Raw genomic sequence first — 26,876 nt, forward strand, 5'->3', positions numbered from 1 at the left:
ACCTAACCAAAAGAGTGTTCCATGGCATTATTAAATGGATTTCCAATTTGCCAGCTCCCTCGAACCTCCCCGAGAGCAGTGGAAGGATGGATAAAAACATCGAACAAAGCGAAAGTTATTCTCGCTCGTTAATTTTAGCAAACTTTGCAGTCCCGACTCCGTCTCCAATTTCTCCGGAAGCCATAAATTTCAATGCTTGCTGCTTAAAATGAACCCAGTCGGGGCGGTGCTTTTTGCCAGCAGACGGTACGATCGTGATTAAGCTGTCAGGCTGGTGCCGGGAATTTAATTTTCAAATTTTAAAATTTATTACTCATGATGTACACGGTGTCAGCCAGCGTCGGTCGGCGCAGCTTACAGCTCTGGATATCGGGTGGCATCAGGTGGATTTGGAGGTGGACCCGCCTCACCATCGTAATGGACCGTGCGGTGCTTCGAAGAGTTCATAAAACCATAATCGCATGTTTTCACCGCGTGCTGGTGGGGTTATAGCATTTGTTACCATGAACTTTGTGAATAATACGCCATTCGACATTGGATCAAAGAAGGGGCCCAGGCAGTTCATCAATGTTGCACAGCGTGCACTTACGGGCAAAGGATCCCTGACAGGGGAAGTTTATTTATATACATTTTGGTTTATGTCGATATTACCAGGAGATTGATTGAAATGATTGATGTTTGTGTTTTTCACGCTGATCAACGGAACAGGTTCATTCAACCCACACTTTCAACTCAATCAAAATAAATTGGTTTTTACTTTTTTACCCTTTTTGGACATTTTCGAGTGAAATCTACGAATAAAAACTAAAAACCTCCAATTCGAATGAAACTTTTGTCGTAAATGTTCAATTTAATGCCTTTTTTCAAATCATTGGTAATATTTATATACTTTCTGTTTATCAAAAAAAAAACCGGAAGAAACTGAGACCAGTCATTAATTAGGTAAACAAAATATTTTCTAGCGGGAAAGTAAATTGAAAAAATGTTTTTTCGTTGCTTTCAATCCATGGTATGGCCTATTGCGTGAAAGTGTTACCGTGATAACCATTGCCGGATTATTTGTGAAAATTGGAAAATGTAGAAATTACACGAATCAAATTATTACATACAGCATTGTCGAGTGAGAAGCATATTCAGACATACAATTTGTATCTTTTAAAGAAGCACCTTTGCATTTCTAAGTAAATCCATTGAAATTAGAAAATATCCTATATAATCTAACGATATCAATGCCGGGGCATGAATAGCTGTGAAGCTGCCTATGCATATCAAGAATTATTGTATATTACATTTACCGATGTTAAGCATTTATCACAATCAGAGGAGATGACTTTTTATCAGAATCAGAGGAGATGAGGAGATGAGATGGAGATGACTTGGAAGATAGCGACTGTTTTGCGGTTACAAACGAATCAATAAATTTGTTAATCTATTCTCACAACCGTATATTTATTATAGTATATTTTCGAGCAATAAATTACAAATTTCCTGAGAATAACATGGGTTACTTCAGAATATGTTCTGTATAATTAATAAAGGGAACTCACTTTTGGTGATTCGTTATCGCACTAATTTTTTAGCCAGTTTTTACTCGCGGTGAGATTATCGATCTTAATCTTAATCAAACGAATATATACAGTGTTTTAATTACTAGTTATTTAAAACTACCTGGAAACTCCTTTATCAGTAAATCATTGGTTTTAAGTTGTATTGTTATTAAACTTCAATGATGTACAATGAAAACTAGATATAGGAATTTTCAATTTGATCCCTTCATCACTTTTTAACACCCATCTATTGTTTTTATAATTGTTTATATTGATAACCGTTGACAACCCCATGTTCGACACATGGGCGGGATCGTGTTCACGCATTTCTGTCAACCGTAATAGAGACGTTGGGGCTCGTCGGGTCACGTGGCAGGCCACGTTCATTCCTCATAAGTTCTTAATAGGGTTTTGATCTGGTAAACAAGCTGATCAGTCCAGAATCTGAAGCCTCTATTCATTAAACCATGCCATGACTTTCCGGATTTTATGAATTGATGCCAAATTATCCAATCATCACGGTGTTTTTGATGCAAAAACAGAAGTAAATGATCGTCAAATACAAGTTAACTTTTTTTTTTGCTCGGCGATTTTTGATATTGGTAAATCTATTGGTCGAAGATATTTTGTGAAATTTTGTATTGCAAACAAAATTTCTTGTGCCGAAACGTTGAAAAGATTGCAGAAAACATTTGGTGGCTCAGCTATGTCGAAAACATGGGTGTATGAAAGATATAAGGCATTCAAAGACAGTCGAGAAAAAATGAGCAATCTTCAAATCTTCAACTCATCATTTAAGAACAAGCGAGTGAATTAAATAATTCTCAAGAGACCGTTCGGCATAATATTGTTTGTGGTTTGGGCATGAGAAAAGTCGCAGCACGACTAGTGCCAAAAAAAGCTCAATTTTCTCCAAAAATTTAATCTTGAACGATCAAATTCTGCTCCCACGTTCATCCAACGCATAATAACATATACGAGTATGACATGCAAACGAGTCAACAATCATCAGCATTCCCGTGGCAAACGAGTCGAAACCGAAAAAAACACGTCAAAGTCGATCGAAAGTAAAGGTAATGCTGACTGTTTTCTTCGATATTCGTAATGTGCAATTTAGTTAAATTTTGGAAACATTTACTCATAAAAAAATAAATGGCAGCATTTTTCGTATACCTTCATGACTCTTCGTATTTTTTTTTGTGTTCTGATATTGTTTTTATTCCAGTGTGATAAAGTGTAGTGTATTTGGCGGATTTCCAATGAAGCCATTGGGAGCACCATCTCAGATTGCAATAAAACGTTGTGGATGTAAGAACATTGTTCATTTAAGCGAATATTCAAAAACAAAATAAACTATCTTTTGAAGCCAAATTCTTTTTCTTTGATTTTTACAAACATTTCTAACTCCAATACAATATGACCTATAACTTTTTTTTATTTCAAATGTTTGTTTATGTTTTCTTAGAAAAATTACTATTAAAGTTTTACTTGTAATAATTTTGTGTGTAAATTATTGCGATTGACATGTTTTACTTTTTTTTTTTTTTGATTATCTAGAAAAATGTCAAAAACATGTCAATCGCGACACGCAAATATAACGAGTAAAACATTAGTTTTTCAGGAGTACATGCCATATATTCCAGAAGATAGAAAGTTGACGTCTTCGACAAAAGTCCATATTTCAATATTATTTCATACAATCTATCACTATCTTGACTTTATATAATATTAGGATTAGTTTTGATTTTTTCAAAGAAAATATTAAAAAGTTGCTGTTACAAAAATTTTTCCACGTAAAAGGGTTATATCTCGGGAACGGTTAGCCCCAGGATAAAACGTTATATATGGTTTTTAATATAGAATGGCATGTATATTCCATTTTTTATATTACTTTTCTTAAATGGTTAGAATTTTACAAAGCATTGAAATTTCATAAATTTTCAAAAACTCATATTTCCATTATGGTTAGTTTGCAACGGCCCCACTGTACGTCAAACTTTGATAAATTGGAAGGGGTTTCCAATAAAAAAAAATATCAAAGAGGGAGTGTCTTGAGATATAAAAGTTTTTTAAATATTGAATTCAATTTTTGAGTAGGATTTTTTAACAATACATCTAACCCTCCAACGGGCCGTGAGAACTAGGCATGTAATCAACGCAAACTACAATACAACGACATGTTTACATGCTAAAATACACAAAACAATTTTTTTCAATACGCAAAACAGTTAAATACATTGAAAATATTGCTGCCACTGCTCGTCTAGAGGTAAACACTTGATGGGAAACATTGCTAGATATCAGAACTAGTTACCACATGAGGCTAGAAGTGAGAATTCATTGTTGAAGAAAAGAAAAAAATAAAATGGTTGATGGCAATATACAGGTAAACTTCGATATAACGCACATTTCACTTTCAAAATTGAACGTTGTATCGAATTGTACGTTATATAGAAGCATAATAAAGTACCCACAAACGTAGTCTATAATACATTATTGTGTTGCTGTTTTAGTAAAGTTAAAGAATAACTTCAATCAGAAGACGAAGCCAGCCTTCCTCATGATGTTTCCCTTCGTAGTGTTGATTAAATCTTGATTCATTTAGAATCCGGAATCCCAAAATCAGCTGTATTTCGGGATTGATTGAAGGTACACAACTTGTTTTAGCATCACAATACATATAATTCATTGTTCTATCAGGAAAAAAATATTGAATTTGTTTTCCTTTACACTTTGGAAATGTGTACGTTATATCGAAGTTTCCCTGTAGTTGCCTGTACCCGTAAAAGGGATCAAATGTTACTTTTCCTAAATAGTTCTTTAATTTTCCAACAACTTTGTCAAACATCATATTTTATTCAGACATCTGAATCTTGAGTTACGATTTTTTGATAGAACTATCAATGCTATTGAAAACCCCTTTTTAGAAAATCAGTAGTAATTTAAATTGGTCTTATGAAAATGAAAATTGTGATTTTGGATAGCTTTCATTATATGTACTAATTTTCAATAAAATCGAAAAGGGTTGCGTCAAAATTTGCTGTTTTTCGGCTGATTTGGTATGGCATAGCTCGAAATTAGTCTTTATTTTTATTATTTAAAGTATGCGAAGTTGCTTGAATGGCCAATACACAATGGTCCAGGAGATGCATTTAAGTGGAAATTAGCATTTAGAGCTTGACAGTTATTCTCTAGACAAAAACTGTCATAGACAAAGTTGTTACTCATGATAGAGCGCCCGTTTTTATGTTGTCAAAAATAGGGTGATCAAAATTGTCGATGAATTATAAAATCTATCCTTCTTATCTTTATAGATAGAGGTAAAGATAGTTCAACAATGTTGTAGCTCCAATTGTTTGAGACATCTTTGTAGAACAAAGTTTTTCTCTATCTCTTGAAATAACCGATATAGCGCCTTTTTTCTAAGTTACGTTAGGGTCACCATGAAAAAATAGTTTTTTTTACTCTAACTTTTATATTTCAAATTTTACATGCAAATTGTCTTCGATAGACTTTCAGAGCTTACTACTACAAACATTTTTCGATGCAGAACTTGTCAATATCTCAACTTTACTCAAAGTTATTGAAATTTCTCCCCAAAAAACACGCTCTTTTTATTTGTTTGTCATTCTTTCTTGGGCAAACATAAAAAATGTTTGTTGACGGAATTTGAAAGAACAGATTTCACGCTATATAATTTGTGATTTTCAAAACTATGTTATTTTTTATGTTTGAGTAAATTAAAATTGGAATCATAAGTTTTTGGATGAAAACCCATCAATAACTTTGAGCAGGATTAAGATATTGACATGTTCTGCATCGCAAAATGTTGGTATTGATATGCTCTAAAAGTCGTACCAAGACCATTTTGATGTAGAATTTTAAATATAAAAATTAGAGTAAAAAATCCGTATTTTCATAGTTACCCTAATGCAACTCAGATAGAAGGCGCTAAAAACAACTTTATGGGAGATATTTATTGTTTAGACAAAAACTGTCTTAGAAAAAATTGCTACATATGATAGAGCGCTCATTTTTATGTTATCAAAAATAGGGCGAAAATTGTCGATGAAATGCAAAATCTAACTTTCTTATCTTTATAGATAGAGATAAACATAGTTCAACAATGTTGTAGCTCCAGTTATTTCAAACAACTTTGTAGAACAAAGCTTTTTGAAATTTTTTTAAATAATCGATTTAACGCTTATTTCTAAGTTGCATTAGGGTGACCATGAAAAAACGTGTTTTTTTCTGCTTTAGCTTTTATATTTCAAATTCTACATCAAAACTGCCTTTGTACGACTTTTAGAGCTTATCGATACCAACATTTTGCGATGCAGAACTTGTCTATATCTTAATCCTACTCAATGTTATTGATGGTTTTTTACCCAAAAACTCATGATTTCAATTTTAATTTACTCAAACACAAAAAATAACATAGTTTTGAAAATCACACATCATGTAGAGTGAAATATACTCTTTCAAATGCCGCCAATAAATTTTGCTTACGTTTGCCCCAGAAAGAATGAAAAACAAATAAAAAGAGCATATTTTTTGGGAAGAAATATCAATAACTTTGAGGAAAGTTGAAATGTTGACAAGTTTTGCATCGAAAAATGTTTGTATAATTAAGCTCTAAAAGTCTTTCGAAGACAGTTTGCATGTAAAATTTGAAACATAAAAGTTAGAGCAAAAAAACTGTTTTTTTTCATGGTGACCCTAACGTAACTTAGAAAAAAGGCGCTATATCGGTTATTTCAAGATATAGAGAAAAACTTTGTTCTACAAAGATGTCTCAAATAATTGGAGCTACAACATTGTCGAGTTATGTTTACCTCTATCTATAAAGATAAGAAAGTTAGATTTTTCATTTTTTTCCATCGACAATTTTGGTCACCCTATTTTTGACAACATAAAAGCGAGCGCTCTATCATGAGTAACAACTTTGTCTAAGACAGTTTTTGTCTAGAGAATAACTGTCGTGCTCTGAATGCTAATTTCCACTTAAATGCATCTCCTGGACCATTGTGCAATGTCTTTAGACCCACAACGTAGCACTGTAATCTGATATGGTGTTGCCAACTTCTCAAACGAGTTGGCATGAAATTCGTCAATTGAACGAATGCGTTTTCCAATTATCAGTCTCTGGCCATGACCCTGCTTCATTTGAATAGAAATTAGTTGATTCATAGATTCATAGGGGCTGTCCACATACCACGTGGACAGAAAAAGTACACTTTTAGACTCCCCCTCCCCCTCCGTGGACAAGCGTGAACATTAACTATACCCCTCCCCTGTTGTCCACGTGGACATTCTCCCATATATTGAAATTGACATAAAAAGAAATAATTGCATTGTTTTTCAAAATGAGTATTTCTTTTTTTTGTGAGTAGGAAAAAGTTCGAAAGCTTCTCGACTGTACTTCATCCAGCTACTATATCTCAACTTAAGTGTTGTCAGCGCAATACAAAACCTTTCCCGTCATCGTTTGGAGAATTTTCAGAGGACGCGCTCCATTCCATACAGCGACTAAGACTACACCAGCGCTTTAAAAATATGTTTTATTTACAAATTCCCAGCGACCATTCTGCATTGAATATGCAGTTGACTTCCAGAGTGTTCGTGAGGCAAAATTACACTAGCAGCGCATCATTCTTTCGATGCAACGCAAACTGCTTTACTTTCGGGACCTGCTACATTGAAATCATGCTATTCTGATTGTAATCTTAAATCAAATAACCTGCAAATGCAAATGGGCTATTAGTAGTAACGGTTGTTTTGTTTTGCTTTGATTCTTTCATAAACATTGACCGAAAAGTTATTTGTATCGCTCTTCAGTTTGTTCCAAATTCTATTTATGTAGTATTTATTATACCACTTCCTACCAATGTATCTGAGAGTTTGAAAATATGTGAAATTGTTGGCTTCAGGAAACGCTCTGTTATGGCAATTGTATGAAATGGTGGGTTGATATTACTAAAACCAAAAATTCGCCCATTTTCATCCCATTTGTTCCAATGCGTACGGAAATCTATTTAATTAAAGGGTGTGTCACATCAAATTGCATCACGGAAAAAACGCTGTAGAAATTTAATTTTTAGGAATTATATCTTCAGCTTCCGCTTATAATCAGATAAGAGTGTATAGATCACGTTTTCCATGCTTCACTGTCAATTTTTCGATTATGGGCGATTATGAAGCAGGCCCTCCGGAAGAACCCAAAAGTTGTCAAATCGGAGGCGGACTTCAAGAGAAAATGGATTTCTGTTAAAAAAAAACTACAACCTGACGTTGTACAGAACCTTATGAACGGGGTAAAGAGGAAGGTGCGAGCATACGGGCTTGGGCTCGAAGTATGAATAAAAAGAAAATGCCAAAAGTTGTTTAATATTTTTTATTTTATTGTCTAAAATTTTCAAAAGGATCGGTCTACTGGGCGAATTTCTACAGCGTTATTTCCGTGATGCAATTTGATGTGACACACCCTTTATTTATGTCATAATCCCACTATAATAACTGCCCAAAATACTAATCATTCAAACGCATAACATATCTGCTTTTCTAATGGTTTTAACGTGGAGATTGTTTCCAAAGCAAAAACAAAAACGCTTTTGATTTCATCCGACATTAGAATTGTACCCTATATAATCCTACTGAAATTAGAAACATTTCTTCGGTGACTTCAACGGACAGTACAACAGTAAAACTGCACAATCGAGTGAATTTTTTTACAATCAAGCGTGAAATAACATCTGCAAAAACTTTTTTGGCAATAAAATCATTCGCCTGCAGATAATCTCCTAGAAACGAGTGTCTATCGAAAAGAGTTTTTCTGAAGACTTCTGCAATTGTTTAGTGGAATTTAATGTTGTTTTATTTGAAGCTTATCGAGATACTTTAAAAAAATGTGTCGAAAGCATTCAAATGGAGAAACAACCAATAGATTTAGGCATACTCTTTCACTAAACTTTGACTGCGAGATACTAGTTCAAATATTGAAGCGAAAATTAGAGCAAAGAAAACAATATTTTGAATGTTTAATTCCATAAAACGTAGAATTGTAAATTTAAATCCAAATATAAAGCAGGAAGACTTTTCGCTTGCGATTCCAACCATGCCATTGATCGTATTGATAAGATTTTCCTCTTGGTTGTGGTGCAGAATATGTAATATAATCCCGGATTCATAGCCCCCTTGATAAAAAACAAGAATGTCGTAATAACATGTGCTTATCAATGGAAATCTCATTAGTAACATCACAATCTTTCGATCGGTAGGACAAAGTGATCCATAGAAAACTGATTTCCGGTGCTGAGCATACCTAACACAGCTTTATCAAAGATAACGTCGCAAAATGGACGCTAAATTCGGAAAATATTTGGGAACGAGGGTACTATCCATTATAAAGGTTTGACTGAATCTGCTTCTTTCAGTACAGAATTCTGCACATGAACTCTGTTTTGGAGCAGGTATTATAAAAAATTGGATAGCACTCGTTTCGCTAAGTCCTTCTCAAATTATTCGAAAATCCTACTAATATCCCGGTCATTTCATCATATTATCAACATCCCACATGTACTCTTCAGATACAATTGTGCTATGTCAACACAAGGTTCAGTTTATGCTCAAATATGACGAAGCTTATAAGTTGAAAACAAAGATCCTCCACTACCAATGGAAGCTTGATCGTTCAATGTTTATGCGACTTTCATGACGAATACATATTTCAGTGAAGAAGTTCGATGATATGGAAAAATATTTTAATAACCATTTTATGGATAAATATGGAATACACCCATACCTCGCTATACGGCCGCTCTTTATACGGCATTTCGCTATAACGGCCCTCTTCAATTAAGGCACGTTTTCGATTTACGGCCTAAAATGTTTCGCTATAGCGGCAAAAAAAAAATATTTTTTCGACGTCGATATATCTACATGCAAACTCTTTTATATTCCCTTTTGTTTATGAGCCTCATTCAGTGTGTGGTTTAGACTTGCCTGTGAGTGTTTTACCTGGAAAAATTGGGAAAATTAGAGACATTTTTGGTATGTAAGTACATATGTATGTATGCACAAATTTAAAATTTTTAATATTTTTGTAATAAATTTGTTTTAAAATTTTATTATTTTTCAGACAAAATGCCACCGAAACGATTATCGACTTCGGAGACTGATAAAAAGAGTAACTGATAACCAGTTACGCTGGATTAAATTAGAACTAAACTTTGAGTTGAAATTTTGCACAGGGTTACATATTTGACAAATTCGGAACCGATCTTATTGAATTTGTATGATTTTTTATTATAATAACTGTTTCCTTATACGGCTTTTCGCTTTGCGGCCAAGTTTCGTGGAACCTATCTAGGCCGTAAAGCGAGGTATGGGTGTACTTAAAATGGTCGGAAAGTTTGAACATTCTTGAAAATGCAGAAAAGATTTAATTTATTTTTGAGAACAGATCTGGATGTTTTTTAAAAAAAATCTGTTGACCGTGTCCACGTGGACATTATCTGTACACCCATCCCCCTCACCGTGGACAAGCGTGGACATTTTCGTACCCCATACCCCCCCTAAAGTTGTCAACGTGGTATGTGGACAGCCCCATAGATGCGAATGAATGAATTAAAGGAAATATTATATTTTTTAATGATGTTATGACTTTTTCTACGTTCATGTATTGATCAATATTATAAATTATTTTGGTCTATCACTTCCATTTTTTCTGATATACATATGTGGTATACCTATTTATTCCGACCGGTCGTGATTTTGAATGTTTCCAATACCAAAATTGCTTAGAAAAAACGTCAATCTGCCACTACGGTGCCAGCCAATCAAAATTTCCGGAACTATTACTGCTTTTAAACCACCGAACTTGGGAAATTTCTAGAGTTTCCTAATATATTTTGATGCAATTTTATTTTTCATTGACAGTGACAGTTGTATATGGTAGAAATAGGGTTGGGTTGATTAAAAAAAATACAGTTGTAGTAGTTTGCAGTGTAAGTAAGTTTGAATATTTGTATTAGATTGATGGGAAAAAACAATAAATATATAAATATATCTTTTTATCTAGTTATAGAACTTAATCCAAAAATACCGAGACGCCCGAACATATCTAGAGTTTTAGAGCACGTAACAGATTGAAGAGAAGACTTTTCTGATATCGATCAAGTTACTTATGAAAGTAAATTCTGAATTTTGATCAGTATCTGAAATATAGATCATCAATCATAAGAAAAAATGTTTGTTTCCTCAGAGAGCAATAGTAAAGAGAAACAATTTACATAGACCAAGAAGAATGCTGATACTGTCGTCATCGTCGGATGAGAATGATCATCAACAAGCTTAAATTTCTGCTGATGGAGCTATCTGCACAAAAAGCTGAATGCACTCCATAAATAAACAGCATTTTCAAAGCAATAATTGGAAGGGTGGAGTGTGTATATGTGTGAGAATACGTAACTATATGTGTAAGTATCATCACTCCATACAATCGTCTTACCCACAAATGCATGAAAACGTAAGTTAGGAATCGTTCATTTCGAGGATGCGCATAGCATTTTGTAAGTTTCGTACAGTGTGCGATGTAGTGTTGCTCTAATTTTTGATCGATCGGCTAGAAAAAAAGGCTGAAGGTATCAATATGAAATGTCACAGGAGTTTAGGGGATACACTATGCTGAAAATTTATCTACTAACATTCAAATTTACTGCAATATTTGCAAAATAACAGAAGATTTTCTAAAACACTATGGAAAACGTAATTTGACACTTTTTCAAAATTGATGCAAAAAATTCATACTATTTTTTTCGTCAAAGCAACAAATTAACTTTATACAAAATTTATTGGAGTTTTCGAAACTATCCCTCCGTTTGCGGTGTGATAATTATTTATTGAATTGTTTATCATCAAAGATTAAAGGGTAACATTTCATTCGAACAAATATATCTTTTTATGTAAAGGTACTACATGAACGTTATAGCAATCAAATGAAAGCTGTTTAATAAGGTTAATTATATTTGTTATTGAGTTGGTTAGCAAAAAATTGTGTTAGTCTACAACAAGTTTGGAAAAACTGAAAGAAATCGATTTTTTATTCCTTCCGGATATTTTTGTCCACTACATCTACATACACCCGGATAAAAATGTGTTTATAACATATTCCAAAACAAGAAAGTTTAAGCTTCAAAATGATATGCATCTCATCTTCATAGGTTGATTTTTCAAGAAGTTACAGCTTTTAAAAAATCACTTTGCACTTTGTACTCTGTTTCTCTAGCTTTTTTGTCGAGTGTATATCTAAAGAAAAATACAAATAAAAATACTATATTTTATGCAAATAGATGTATTTATCATGTACTTCAAATATTATAATGAAATATATTTTATTCTCTGTAAAAAAAATCGAATTCTTATCTTTGATAACTAAATATCACACCGGTCAAAATGACCGGTTTGGTATAAATAGGTATATAACAACTGTCGGTAGTTCTAGTGATAAAAAGCTGCGAAACCTCTGCTGAAATATATGTTATAAATACATACAAAATTTCTCTATGTTATACAACTATCATCAATTCAAAACTCGACTATCTACTATTAGATACTTGCAAAACGGAATGTACCTCAATCAACCACTAAATACTGAGTCCATTTTCTGACCCGAATTCTACATCCATATGCTCAAGTCCACCCGTCACGAACAACCTATTTTGCTGTGGGGGTGGTGAAGTAATGGTGCTAATCTCCTGTCACATTAGTTGCAGATCGAGAATGAATGAACGCATCAACATGGCGACAATTTCCTTCGCCACTTCACTGCTGGCGTCCCACAGACGGTTGCGTGTCCGCTGGTCGTTTAGCAAGTTGATATCCGAATGAAATTAAGTCCGGTTAATAACATTCATTCAAACTTCATTACTGCATGGGGTGCTGATAACAGGTTGACAAGCGAATGAATGAACAGAAAATAAGCACGACTGGGAGGAATCATTTTGAAAGAAGATTTATTAAATCGTCAGATACCTTCGTTTTGTTCGAAGACAAGCTGTGACAAAAAGAAAACTCTAAATAAAAACATCAAAGTAAATTCTGACCTATTGAAGATAACAAAAATCAAAGTATAATTGATAATCGAAGAATCAGTCGTAAGTGAACTTAAAATAGAGAACCCTATCGAGCATTTATCAGAATGAGAAATTGAGTTGGGTTGAAGAGAGACTTTAATCGGAACCAACTAATTAATATCGAAGGAATATGGTAATATTTGACGCATTCATCATGATCCATCAAAACCCTAAAACTATACTCTTACCATTTTCTAATGAGTACTCTCCAGAGGTATATTAACCTAAATTATGATGCACATTCCAAAATTGACGTAGAACGTAATCCGTTATGTACCCACAAACCATGATCCACACCGTATGAAGCAGCTGCTTTATTTACATAAACATGGTCAGTATCTAGCCGTTCACAGCTGTGCTGTACAATCATGTCCTAGATCGAACTGGAAACCCCATACCATTCCGAAATATCCACATCGAAAATGGCCTATCAGGAAAACAGTGCTCGCCAGTTATTCGTTCTCATACTGTTTTTTTTCTCGACAACCCCTCATAGAGAGCGGTCGAACGTGTATAACGAAAAGAGCAAATTTTCTCCACCATTGTGACTCATGCCAGACCAACACTAGTCGTCTCTTTCGTGTCGCAAGCTTCTTGTGATGTCTTCTTCCCACGGAATGCTGTCGCCAGGTTTGCGAGCATGTACTGTATGCAGGGGACGAGGCTCGATACATATCAAAACTACCCCACCGACACCGACGTCGCGACTGCACGAGAGTGTTGCGACAAACAGACCGAAAGATAGCTACGTCTTTGGCCAGAGCTCAAAAATATACTGGACGACTAGGATGAGTCATCTTATGGAGTAGGAAAGGGAACTACTGCATCTATATACTACCCATACAAACACACACTAGTACCGATTGTGGAATTGTTCATTTCTACGCCACAAAGCGCACACGGAAGTAAAGTTCTCCCCCAAGAACAATTACTGTATCCGACTTGCCTGCTACTGGTCTTTCCCTTTTTGCTGGCGTGCTTCACTGATAATGGATACGCTTCAGGAAAACATCATCGCGATAGGACGTTTAGGTTCAAGAAAATATCCAATTTAGCCGGCGAATTATCACGTAATAGTAATCGTCAATTAGCGCAGCTATATCGATTCTGTCAGAACGAATTCGTGCTGTCAGAACGCCATTCGTGCTGACAGAATCAATACAATTTAACGGCCGATAACGTAAATTGTGAGCTTCTTTCCATTCGCCATTTCTATTAGCTAATATTGATTTTATTCGATTCCGTTTTTGATCAACGGAGATATGCTCCTCCTCTTCTCAAATGATACAAACGTTTCCGGAGAAACTTCGCCATTTCAACGTATTTGTATTTGTGTCATTTCAAGTAGTACTTAGTTGAAATTCTACACCAAACAAACTGATTTGACGAATGGGCATGTTTCATTCATACGATTTCATTCGATTGAATAACCGCTCCATCATTCAAACCGCTTGCCATGCTGCTCTTTGCGATATACTTTTGTAGATCCTATCAATTGAAGTAGCGCCAAGACTCAATTGACACTCGAGTTTGTTTCCAGAGAGAAACAAAGGAACAGCTGGTTTGAGAGAAACAGCATTGTGATTTTTTTTATTTTTCCATCCTCACACTTCTGACATTACAGTGAGAGTGTGACATTAACATATTATTCTCTCATCACCTGCTTTGTTCATGTCTTGCCTATATAGTCAATAAACCGAAATTTTGCTTCACTGCGAAAAACCGAGATCGTTAGAATGAATTGTTTGTTTTCATTCATGTCATTCAAAAGCGAAAGAATAGATGATGTTAACAATTTCAAACGATTGACTAATGCTTTTTTTGATGACAAATAGTAATATTTGTCATTTTCGGCAAATTCTCTCGATTGAGTTTGATTTTTTACCGCACTGGCTGCAACTGGTCGACTGCGGTGTAAGATACTTCAAAGATATTCGCAACATAACCCTACGTCAACTGTGCGCTCATGTCTCGGGCGCAACCCTTCAACTTTTTCATTAGATTGTGAAGCCATTCAAGACCCACATGGCAGTGAACATTTGCCAATCACTATTCAATTTAAAGTTATTCTAAGCCGTTTGAATCTACAAATGTTCGGTACTATTCATCCGATTGCAATAGGTATTCTACAGGAATTGATTCATGAGTTACCCCCGTTGGAATAATGTAATTTTCTAGCTGGTCTTCCCGAGAGACTTCATGGGGGTTTCTTCAGAGAGCTGCCAGACAAATGGGAAATTTCAATCATTCAAACCAGTGAGTTGAATATTCAGAGATGTGATTCATGACTTTGACATGAATATATTTTCGGAGTCTGCCACTATGCCACCTACTCTCAAGCGTCATTCGTTGTGTTCTTTGTGCAATTTCGCTGGTTCAGGTCAATCGCGGAGAGGAACTACGAAGTGTACAGTCTACCCAAACTCATGCTCTATAGTGTAGATAAGGAGAAAAGAAACCACCGATCTTTGTAATCCTTTCGCAGATTTATTTTGTCAATTCTCGATTAATAGATACTTGGACACCCTGGCAGTCGTCTGGTTGCTAGCTGAATGGCTACTGCTTCGTAATTGGTTGTCAGTGAGTATTTTATTAAAGAGGCTGTAAACTGTTGCAGTTCATTCATCTCAAGCCTTCAAGCTTCAAGCCTAATTTAGAAAACTTATTCTAAACTCACGGCTTTAAAAAAAAGCCATAGGAGACGCTCTCGTCGCCGCCGCTTTCTGGTTACTGACTGCCAAAATCGTGATATTCGTCAGTGATGATACAAAATTAATTCGTCTTTAGTAGATCAATCAATGAACGGTCGGTAGGGCGTTTGCTTAATTAGCGGACACGTAACCGTTACTGATAAGGAGACCCCCTGATCGTCAGTGATCATAGCTCAACGGGACCGCTTTTGTAGTCCATGTAAGGGAAACATATTCCGACGTGCAACAATGCACACAGGCATACAAAAGAACATTTTCCGGTTTGCATATATAGTTGATGCGTGAGTGAATCTTGAATTATAAAGACTTCAGACTTCAATCTTCTCAAAATTGACTCTGTCGACTGAAAAGAGCTTGTAAGAGGCAAATGGAGATAAATTCGTTTCGTGTGCTGTCATCGGGAGATAAAATGAAAAGAGATTTTTATGTGTAATAGACGAATTTCATGCCAACTCGTCTTAGGAGTTGGCGGTACCATCTCAGATGGCAGCGAAACGTTGTGGGTGTAAACACATGGGTCTTTTAAGCAACTGTGCATACTTGAAATATTCAAAAAAGGATTCAATTACTTTTTGAAAAGGGCCAAAAAATTTAGGTACAGAAAATTACAAGAACGCAAATTACGACGATTAACATTGAAATTGATTAACTGAAGGAGCTCAGGACAGTCGATGTTCGAAGTGATGAGGTCCGAAGTAAATAGGGCCTTGGTAACGTTTCTTCGTGAAACCAATGAGTCGAGTCCTATTAGCTTGCATCGATCCTCGTAACTAGGGAGATTTATCGGATCATTCCATGGTAAATTTCGTAGTGCGAATCGGATGAATTTCCGCTGAATCGACTCAATTCGCTGAACGCTATTTTGGTAGTAAGGCGACCACACCACACAAGCATACTCTAGAATCGAGCGAACTAACGAACAATAGAGAGTCTTGATGCATTGCACGTCCTTAAATCGCTTTGTGACGCGGAGGATAAATCCAAGTGTTCTGGATGCTTTAGAGATGATGTAGGATACGTGATCGCGGAAGGTTAGTTTCGTATCCAGCATAACGCCGAGGTCTTTAATAATGCTAACACGATCCAATTGAACACCATGTAGCTTATATTCGAAGCTTATCGACGAACGCTTGCGTGAGAATGATATTACCGAACACTTAGATGGATTCAAAAACATCCTGTTGGTTGCGCACCATTCGGGAAGATATTGAGTTGCTCTTGTAGAATCTCAGCATCTCCGATGCAGTTCACTGGAAGGAACAATTTGAAGTCATCTGCATACGAGAGTTTGAGACACTTCAAACTAAAGTTGACATCGTTGAGATACAACAAAAACAGGTAAGGACCAAGGTGACTGCCCTGGGGAACACCAGATGTTAATCGGAAAGGAGTAGATATTGTTTCACCTATTTTAACTGACACTACACGGTCAGTGAGGTAGGAGAGTAGGAATCCAAGACGATGAAGATTAGCTACTGCGATTTTTTTTCCCAAAATATATATTTTATTAAGGCACATGTGGCGTTAGCCTGACGGGGCCGGGAGTCCAAGATTTTGACAATTTTTGTCTTACAACTATGTTAGTAATATGTAACCGATTACTCGCGGTCGGCTCGAGGTTAGTATTACAAGTGTTCTCGTAATTGGGATGTTGCTGTCTCCAATGCTCTGTACGTGTGCCCGACACGGGATACTTCCTATTGGGATGCAGCTGACCATTAATCAGCAACGCCCCCCTAGTATGTACCCCATATCTAGCGTGGTGCGTCTTCTCGACTCGAGGAATCCAGGATAGAATGGTCACTAGCCGGCGCAATCATCAGCTCGTGTAGAGTTGTCATGAGCGGTACAACCTTTGGCTCTTGTTGAATGATCAGTGGACTGCACAACCTTCGGCCCGCGCATCTGTAAAGAGTGTGTGTATGTATTGCCGCGACTAAGTAAAAGTTTATCGATCGGATAGGAGGGATATGAAACGGGGACGCAACGAAGGAAACATCATTAAACGTTGACATCGGCGTTTCTGAGGAACAGGTATAGATGAAGCAGAAGATCAGGATCCCGGCTACCTAAGATATCCCGGACGGGGATATCCGATTGTCTGCCTTGTGCTCTCAGTGCTCTAGAGAGCTGAGAGCGAGCAGCATGGAACCGAATACACGACCAGACAACATGCTCGATGTCGTGGTAGCCATCGCCACAATCACAAAGATTGTTTGCTGCGAGCCCAATGCGATAGAGATGCGCGTTTAGGTTGTAGTGATTGGACATAAGCCGAGATATCACGCGAATGAAATCACGACCTACATTCAATCCCTTGAACCATGCACTCGTCGAGACCTTAGGGATAATCGTGTGTAACCAACGACCGAACTCATCACCACTCTACATGCGCTGCCAACTTACGAGCGTGTGCTGACGAGGAATGTGAAAAAATTCGTTATAAGCAATTTGCCTTTCAAAAAGTGTGCCTTCTAAAGCGCCCACCTTAGCTAGCGAGTCCGCTTTCTCATTCCCCGGAATCGAGCAATGAGAGGGAACCCATGCTAAGGTAATCTTGAATAATTTTTCGACCAAAACACTCAATTTCTTATTCTTGTCTTATTCTTGTTAGGAAATAAGATGAGCGTTTATCAACTTTCATTGAGCGGATTGCCTCTATTGAGCTGAGACTGTCTGAAAAAATAAAATAGTGGTCGATGGGCAATGTTTCAATGATCCCTAATACGTAATATATCGCACCCAGTTCAGCGACATACACGGAACAAGGATCTTTGAGTTTGAAAGAGGCACTGTAATTTTCATTGAAGATGCCGAAGCCAGTGGACCCGTTTATGAATGAACCGTCAGTAAAGAACATTTTATCAGATCCAACTTTCCCATATTCTGCCGAAAATATCGGCGAAATAGAATCGGAGCGTAGGTGATCTGGGATTCCATAGATTTTTTGTCGCATGGACAGATCAAAAATGACAGAGGAAAACTACTGCTACTGCGATGTCATGGTTGATTATGTCAAACGCTACCGAGAAATCAGTGTACACCGCATCAATTTGTTTTCTTGATTCTAAAGAGCGGACGATGTACGATGTAAGTGTACAGAACGAGATTTGTGGAGGTTGATCTTTTAGACATGAATCCATGTTGTTCTTCAGCGATGTTGTTGTTGCAGACATGAGATATGAAGTCCAGAATAATTATCTCGAATAGCTTCGAGATAGCGCATAGGCAGGCAATGCCTCTGTAATTTCTAACCTCCTTTTTGCAGCCCTTCTTAAAGACCGGGAAGACGAATGATTTTTTCCATGTATTCAGAAACTTTCCGCATTTCTTTGTGAAATGCATCGATTTGTCTCTCTTCTCTCTCCGTGAGGACTTTTATTTTCAGCGTTTTCCAGATTTGATTGATCAAAACAACTAAAACAACAGAAAATGTAACTGGTCTTATAGAAACTTGACAGTTGAAAATACGAAAGCATTCGTTTACGCTCAGCGCTTGCACACACACATATGAACATCATGCAGTGTATGGTAGTCACCAATACCTACACACTAGAATATAAATTGAAGCATTGTTTTGTTCACAATGACACAAAGCAGCAAAGGTCTTATAGAAGTTGGACAGAGTGTACGTGATACACGAATCAATTCGATTCTAACTTAGACATGACTTCGTTTCTGCAATCGATTGTTTAAAAGTTTTTGGTAGTAGTAGTGAAAATTTTACAAGATTGACGGACACATCCAAAAGTTAGCCGTTCATTCGATCTCACAAAGGTCCGGTAATGTTCTGGCATGACATGGCAAGCTGCCATTACAGCCGAGCTGTCGTCGAGTGGTATAAGGAGAACAAGATCGATTTCTATAAACTAAACTATCAGATGTTCAGATTTTCGTCCCATCGAGAATGTTTGGTAGTTCGCATAGGCAAACTGAAGAAATGTGACAGAACCATAAAAAACCAGCTCAAATGGAAAAGTAATGGAACAAAATAGCAAATACGGTCACCAGCAGTACTGTGCAGAAAATAATGGGTATCACACGAAAAGTTCTAAAATTTAACCGAACAGCTGACGAATAATTTTCATGTTTTTTTTCCTTAGAGATCATTAAATACCTACAAAATGACATCCTTCCCTATTTTGTACGTTATTTCTATGCTGAGAAATGTCCTACTTTATGCGATCAAATTCTAACTGAAACAGGATTTACGTGATGCAATGAAGGATTTTTTTTCGATGTGTTTTCGATGTATGATCGATTGTATTGAATAAAATATTTGAATAGTTAAAAATATATTGTTTATCAATGAAGAATCTGGGGATTGATTTGTTAATGGATTATATTTATGCGATTATTCGAATCGAACAACAAACAACAAAATATTCGATCGACAATAATCACGATATTACTACGTTTATGAACAAACAAAATTGGAGAGATAAACTCTTACCCCAGCCCTTCTTATGTCAACAAATGATGGGTTTACGCTCTAAGGCATACCAAATGAGTCTGTTATCATCATGATGGATCCTCTCTTTACAAACTTTGACCTTGAAGTATAAATTTCACAACCAAATGTTTGCATAAGTAAAATATGAATAACTTTCATTCTATCCTGGATTCTTCGAGTCGAGAAAGACGCACCACGCTAGATATGGGGTGCAGACTAGGGGGGCGTTGCTGATTAACGGTCAGCTGCACCCCAATAGAAAGTATCCCGTGTCGGGCACACGTACAGAGCATTGAAGACTGCAACATCCCAATTATGAGAACACTTGTAATACTGACCTCGAGCCAACCGCGAGTAATCGGTTACATATTACTAACATAATTGTAAGCAAAAATTAAAATATTGAACTCCCGGCCATATGAGCCTTAATAAAAATATATATTTTGGATAAAAAAAAAACTTTTATGCCTTGTAGAAATTCAAGCCGAAAAGGTCTGGTTAAACAACCCTTTTTATAATTATCCTTATCATACAGCACCCATCAGTCATGTCGGGAAAGCTTTAAAACTAATTCCACAAGCTGTCAGTGCCTTTCCTCCTCACAAGGGTGAATGAACTTTACAAGCACCTTCCAAGAACACATGGAAAGCCATGCATCAACAAGCTAGAACAATAAGTAAGGTATCTGACAAAGGATATTGTCTAAATCAAAATATTATGTTCCACATAAACCCGTTACTGCCTTCGTAATTTCTCGCCATCATCGAATTTATTGATTTATGGGAAGAAAAAATCAGCTGCAAACATGTTCTATTCGACCAAGCAAAAGTGTGGCGCAGTACAAGTGGAAAACGGCCGAACGGATGACTCATCCACATCCTCGTCGTTGGCACTCTTGGGTGGTCTGCATGGCGGCCCACTTCAGCGCGAGAAAGAGAGTGAGGATACATGAATGAGAGAACATAAAAACCAGCTGCATTTCCATGCTGTTGTGCTACCTTGCTCGCTTGCACACTCGCGTATGGTACGCGTACACAGAAGAGAGATTTTCGTATCGGAAAAATCGATACACCGAATATTCGAATGGCTCTCCGCCAACAAAATTGAGAGAGTTTGCATAAACTGTTGGTGGGGAGACGTCCCGTCCCGTCCGAACTTACGTTGGGTGGTACAAGTGTTGTCAATTTATGAATCAAACGTGGGCTGAATCGCACACGGGGGTATTCCTGTTTAGGATCGGCTGACGTCCGAGAACTCAAAATACTGCATGTTTCAACTGGTTCGACGGTTCAATGCCGGCTATAGCGCAGTAGCAGTGAAGAACATCATCATACATTTTGCAGCTTTCTTTCCTTGTTCCCCATTGAAACCTATTTTTTAGATAACTTAATTACAAAATAAACTCCACTCGACAATGTCGACCTACTTCAAAATTATTTACGATAATTGAAAGTAATAAAAATGGATGATATATGATTTTGTACAGAGATCGTATGGTATATACGATGGAGCAAATTTCAGTACTTCGATGGATATGAAAAGGCTTATTCGATATTGATTAGCGAAATCTAAATACGTAAAACTTACACTAAACTCTGCTGCTACCATCAAGACTTATCATTTTCGAAGCTAAGAAATGCATATATCTTTCACTTTACCCATTTTCAATTGGTACATTTTAATCTATGGAGTTTAGTGAAGTTAATGTGGTAATCAGAAGCGTGCATTGACCATTCAAACTGGACCATATTCATTATCATCGTCAAAATGTCTTATTTCGTATCCGCTCACAGGTTCAACATAAAATACAGTTGACGCGACCATTTGTCAATGAGATTGATTTGCAAGGCCCTGGCTGTCATCAGGTATGGGCAAAATCGCATCGAAATTCGTTCAACAACACTCATTCACCGATAAAACTCACCCTTCTATTCTCCGTTTATGCCTCACTTTATTTGAGACAGAAAACATTCACCTATCATCTTCGCAAAGTTCATTCTCGATTTGAACTGAAAAATACTGTCTCGATTACGCTCATCTATTCTCAGAGAATTTTGCAATCCCTCATTTGCCTCTCGGAATGACGTTAGGTGGTGATAGAATCAAATTGAAAACTTTTCCTTGAGCCAGCGAGTGTCTCTGTAAAATCATTCGTTTTTCACTCAAATAATAATCATTGAGCCTCGATCGCGGCAGTAAAATATAGGTAGATAGTTAAAATCGAGTTGTTTCCTGTGCACTATTGCAATGACATTTTTTTGTTTCTAGTATTAAACGATCTAAGCTAACGCAAAAGAACATATTAACGCAAGTTGTTGGTGAGCAGGAGGAGGATTCATGTGCACTTGAATGCTGTCAAGGAAAATAGAACAAGGAGAAATAAAATCATACATACATGCAGATTCAGTCTATTTTGACTAACTCGTTATTTTGTTTCATGCGATCCTTCCAAAGGAGTATTCATTAAGGTGCCAATGAAAATGGTCATCTCTAATTTCGAAAAGTTACCTCATACAAATGTCCACCACCTCGAAAAAACACCATATGCCGAATTTCAGCTCAATCGGACTTAAGGGAGAGTGGCGCAAAGCGGTCAAAGTTTTTAAAAATTGGAAAATCATCCAAGGAGTAAAGGGAGTAAAGGAAATCGGGGTTTTCGAAAAAAAAAATGTCTTGAAATTGCATGAAACGTCGAGATCTAGTGTCATGTAGCATGTAGCAAGTTCCGAATGAAAAATCGAGATAACTTTTTTTATTGGCACCCAAAACCATACTTTTCGTTTCGTATTCCGAGAAAAAGTCCTAGAAGGCCGATTTTTGACAAAAAAAAATTTTTGAGATGACACTAGATCTCGACGTTTCATGCAATTTTAAGACATTTGGCATCAAAATTTTTTTTCAAAAACCCCGATTACCCTTACCACCCCCCCCCCCTTTTTCGATTTTCAAAAAACTCAAATTTTGACCGCTTTGCGCCACTCTCTCTTCAGTCCGATTGAGCTGAAATTCGGCATAGGGTGTTTTTTCGAGGTGGTGAACATTTTGTATAGAGTAACTTTTTGAAATTTTAGGGTCTATTTTTTCTCATACATTCATTGGCACCCTAGTATTCATTCATTGAATGTTGTTTTCCACTCTTTGTTTTGTTATGTTCACTATCAGTCCCGAATGAAGATGGTCGGGGAGTCTGAAATGATTCATCGTGCAGTCTCACGGTTGCTTGCTGCATTCTTTTCGCCATGATTATTCCAAGCAGATACAAGAGTGATTTATAATTAGGTGTGGAGAAATGAGCGAATGAACTTTTCCATACTTGGCTGTCAAATGTTTTAAAGCGTATCCGGAAAAGTACATCAGCGGCACATAAGTACATTCTATCCTTGCCACGTGCGAGCGTAAATCAATTACATCACAAAGTAGAAGACATGGGAGCTCCCAAGGGCTCAGAATTCTTTTATTTCGCCAAACCGATATAGTTGTTCTCAGACTTTCGTCAAAATTGGAAGTTTGGTTCCTTGTCGGATTTTCTAATTTTTTTCTTATGGTAACCATTTCGATTTTAGGGTGGTCCAAAAAATCATTTTTTTCCCAAAAATGGTTTAATTTAAAAAATCATAACATTTGAAGTACTGAACCGATGAACAGATGATTAGTTTAGAGTTAATAGAGTATTTAGTTTAAAAAAAGGAGAACACAGTGATTCTAAAAGCAATTCCCTTCTGTATCCGAAAATTGGTGGTTCGTGATGTACTGAAGGCCAAAAGAGGACACATTAACTATGAAATTACCTTACTTGTACTTCTTTTGGACTTTAACTTATTTTTTCTGGGGTCAAAATGAAGTGGGAACTATTTTGTCACTCTTTTCTCCAATACAAATTGATTTTTTAAGTGAAACTGTATTGTTCAGTACTCAAAACATGAAAACAATATAAATAATAAAATATAAAAAGAGACTGCAATGTGTTCACTTCAATTTGAACCAAATAAATGAAAGACACTCAAAGAATGATGACGTTGGCACATGATTTTGCCTATCGGTGTATTGACAGGAAGTCAGTGTTAACATTGTGAGGTGAGGTTACGGAGCCTCCTTAAAAATATATGCTCTGTGAAACATAAACCACCAACAACCGATTCGCGAGATCACAGATAAATGCAAGAACCGACCACGTAAATCACAATTTCTTCTAAAACTCGACATAAAGGTTGCAAACGAATTCATCTACTCCTTTAGCTATTGGCATCGGTTATTTGCTTCTCAAACGCCTAGAAAATCATGCAAGTCTGTCGTCACTGGGAATAAGAAATTGTTATTCTAAAACAATGTTTACTTGAGAGATTATGGAACAAAAAGGTGGACTGGATCAAGATTTTTTGAAACATGATAATTAATAATAAAACGATTATGTTGTCTTCTCGTTGTCTTTATATTATGCTTTTTTTTTTCAACTAGCAATAATCGCACCTCGGTAAAACCTCATTGGTTACGATATCGCCACTGCGCAAAGCTATATTATGCTTTTGTACGAAATAATTACTTTAGCGCACCCAAAACAATACCGTGATCATTTCTGCAGCATACGTTATTGAACATTTCGTTCAACCAAAAAAGACATTATTTACGAACAGCACTAGTATTAGTTTGGAAAAAATAAAAAAATAAATCAAGACAATTGTCCGCCCAAACTATGATGCATTTTTATCATCAAAATTACCGGATCTCAATATGCGGGAGATTTGCTGTTACAGTATCAGAATCCTAAATTCTATTCACAATTACAGCCGCCCAGGATTACGTTTTTCGGTTTTATCGCATGTAGAACATGACGTTTTTTCTCTGACCACAAGACATTTGACGTACGCACAATCTTGAATCAAGTAATTAATGTGATTAAATTGAATTGAAATGTGGAATTCAAACTCTCATAATCAGATTACAATGTCACCGAAAGAAAACATTTCTAGCGCACTGAAACTTTTAATTTGCTTCTTAAATAGCATGAAAATTATACACTTTGTAACGAATCATCACGAATTCATAGCAATGTTTATCGCGGGGGATCATGAGATAAAACATGAGTGAAGGTCGATTTTCGGCCAAAATTTTTTTTTCGTGATGACGACGTTTTATGCAGAAGACAATAATAGGTGAGCGTAAGACAACATAGGTGATTATGTTGCTTATTGTTCATATTTTAGTGCAGATGTAATGTAAGTAAATTGAGTTCTTGCACCTTACGGCGCACGCCTGGAATAAAAAGAGTGTGAGGAGATGGAGCTGCTTTATCGTTCTCGAGAATCGCGGAAGTTTTTCAAGAAACTAAACGCCTCGCACAAAGGCTTTGTGCCGCGGGCGTTTAGTGTGCAGAAACAAGGAAGGAGGCATCTTGACGAACGAACGCGAGGTGATCGAAAGGTGGAGGCAGCACTATGATGAACACCTGAACAGCGCGTAGACAGGAGACCAAGACAGCGTTGAGGAGGACTACACCGGTGCAATGAACAACGACGACGTACCACCCCCGACGATGGGTAAAGTTAAGGAGGTCATTAATCAGCTCAAGAACCACAAAGCAGCTGGTAAGGATGGCCTCGTAACGGAGCTCTTCAAGGGAGGTCCGAGAAAACTTGTAGAGTGTATGCACCGATTGATAGTCAGCCCCATCTATAAAAAAGGCGACAAGTTGGATTGTGGGAACTATCGTGCCATCACAATCCTGAATGGTGCCTTCAAAATTTTGTCTCAGTTCCTCTTCCGCCGTCTATCGCCAAAAGTAAGTACATTTATGGGAAGTTATCAGGCCGGATTCATGCCCGGTTGCTCGACGACGGACCAGATTTTTACATTGCGGCAGATCCTCCAAAAGTGCCTCGAGTATCAGGTCCCTACATACCACATCTTCGTCGACTTCAAGGCCGCATATGATACAATCGACCGAAGACAGCTATGGAGGATCATGGACGAACACGGCTTTCCCCGAAAGCTGACAAGACTGATTCAGGCAACGATGAACGGTGTGCGGTGCAGTGTGCGGATCTCAGGTGAGCTGTCGGAATCATTTTAGACTCACAGGGGACTTCGACAAGGCGATGGACTCTCCTGTCTGCTCTTCAACGTGGCGCTGGAAGGTGTTATGCGGAGAGCGGGCTTCAAAATGCCGGGCACGATTTTCAACAAGTCTAGTCAGTTTATCTGCTTCGCCGACGACGTGGACATAATCGGAAGAACACATGGGCATTGTCAATGGAAGTCGTGCCTACTATGGGCTCCGCAAATCCTTGAGGTCCAACAAGCTCCGACCCCGTTCGAAGTGTACCATGTACAAATCCCTAATTCGATCGGTTGTTCTCTATGGGCACGAAGCATGGACGATGCTTGAAGAGGACTCACAGGCGCTCGGAGTTTTCGAACGCCGAGTGCTCAGAACAATATACGGTGGTGTACAGGAAAACGGAGTATGGAGAAGGAGAATGAACCACGTACTGGCGCAACTCTACGGCGAACCCAGCATCCAGAAAGTCGCCAAGGTTGGACGAGTGCGATGGGCAGGTCATGTTGCAAGATTTCCGGACAGCAGCCCTGCAAAGATGGTGTTCGCATCGAATCCGGTAGGAACAAGCAGGAGAGGAGCCCAGCGAGCGAGGTGGTTGGACCAGGTGGAGCAGGACTTGGCAAGAATCGGTGCAGCCGGGAGTTGGAGAACTGCAGCCATGGACCAGGTTTATTGGAGAAGAGTAGTGAATCTGATCTAATCTCAATGGGATGTAGAGTCATAGTAAATAAAAACCTTACGGCGCAAACATTTCACGAAAGCGGCAAAAGAATAAAAATTATAAATTAACTCTCTGGCTCGCTGACTAGAGTGACACTGAACTTATTGAATATCCAAGTAGTTTTCTCTTAGCAAAATTACATCTCCGTCGCTCCCAAAATGATCGTTCTCAGTGAAATAATCCACAAATTATATTTTGCCAGCACCTTTCGCTGAACAATAACAGAAAATCCGAACGGTTAATTGAGAATTGGTTGA

At 37.2% G+C, this 26,876-nt stretch overlaps 1 protein-coding gene and 1 non-coding gene across 10 annotated transcripts in view; both read right to left on the minus strand.

The window, feature by feature from the left end:
• LOC129769292 (kinesin-like protein unc-104) overlaps positions 1-26,876 on the minus strand; it is a 202,933-nt gene that overhangs the window by 89,239 nt on the left and 86,818 nt on the right. The window lies entirely within an intron of this gene.
• LOC129772034 (U4 spliceosomal RNA) lies at positions 24,215-24,355 on the minus strand. Its single transcript, XR_008742545.1, has one exon. It is a non-coding gene; the product is annotated as a U4 spliceosomal RNA (small nuclear RNA).

This window comes from Toxorhynchites rutilus, chromosome 2, assembly GCF_029784135.1.
Source record: "Toxorhynchites rutilus septentrionalis strain SRP chromosome 2, ASM2978413v1, whole genome shotgun sequence".
Taxonomy (NCBI): domain Eukaryota; kingdom Metazoa; phylum Arthropoda; class Insecta; order Diptera; family Culicidae; genus Toxorhynchites; species Toxorhynchites rutilus.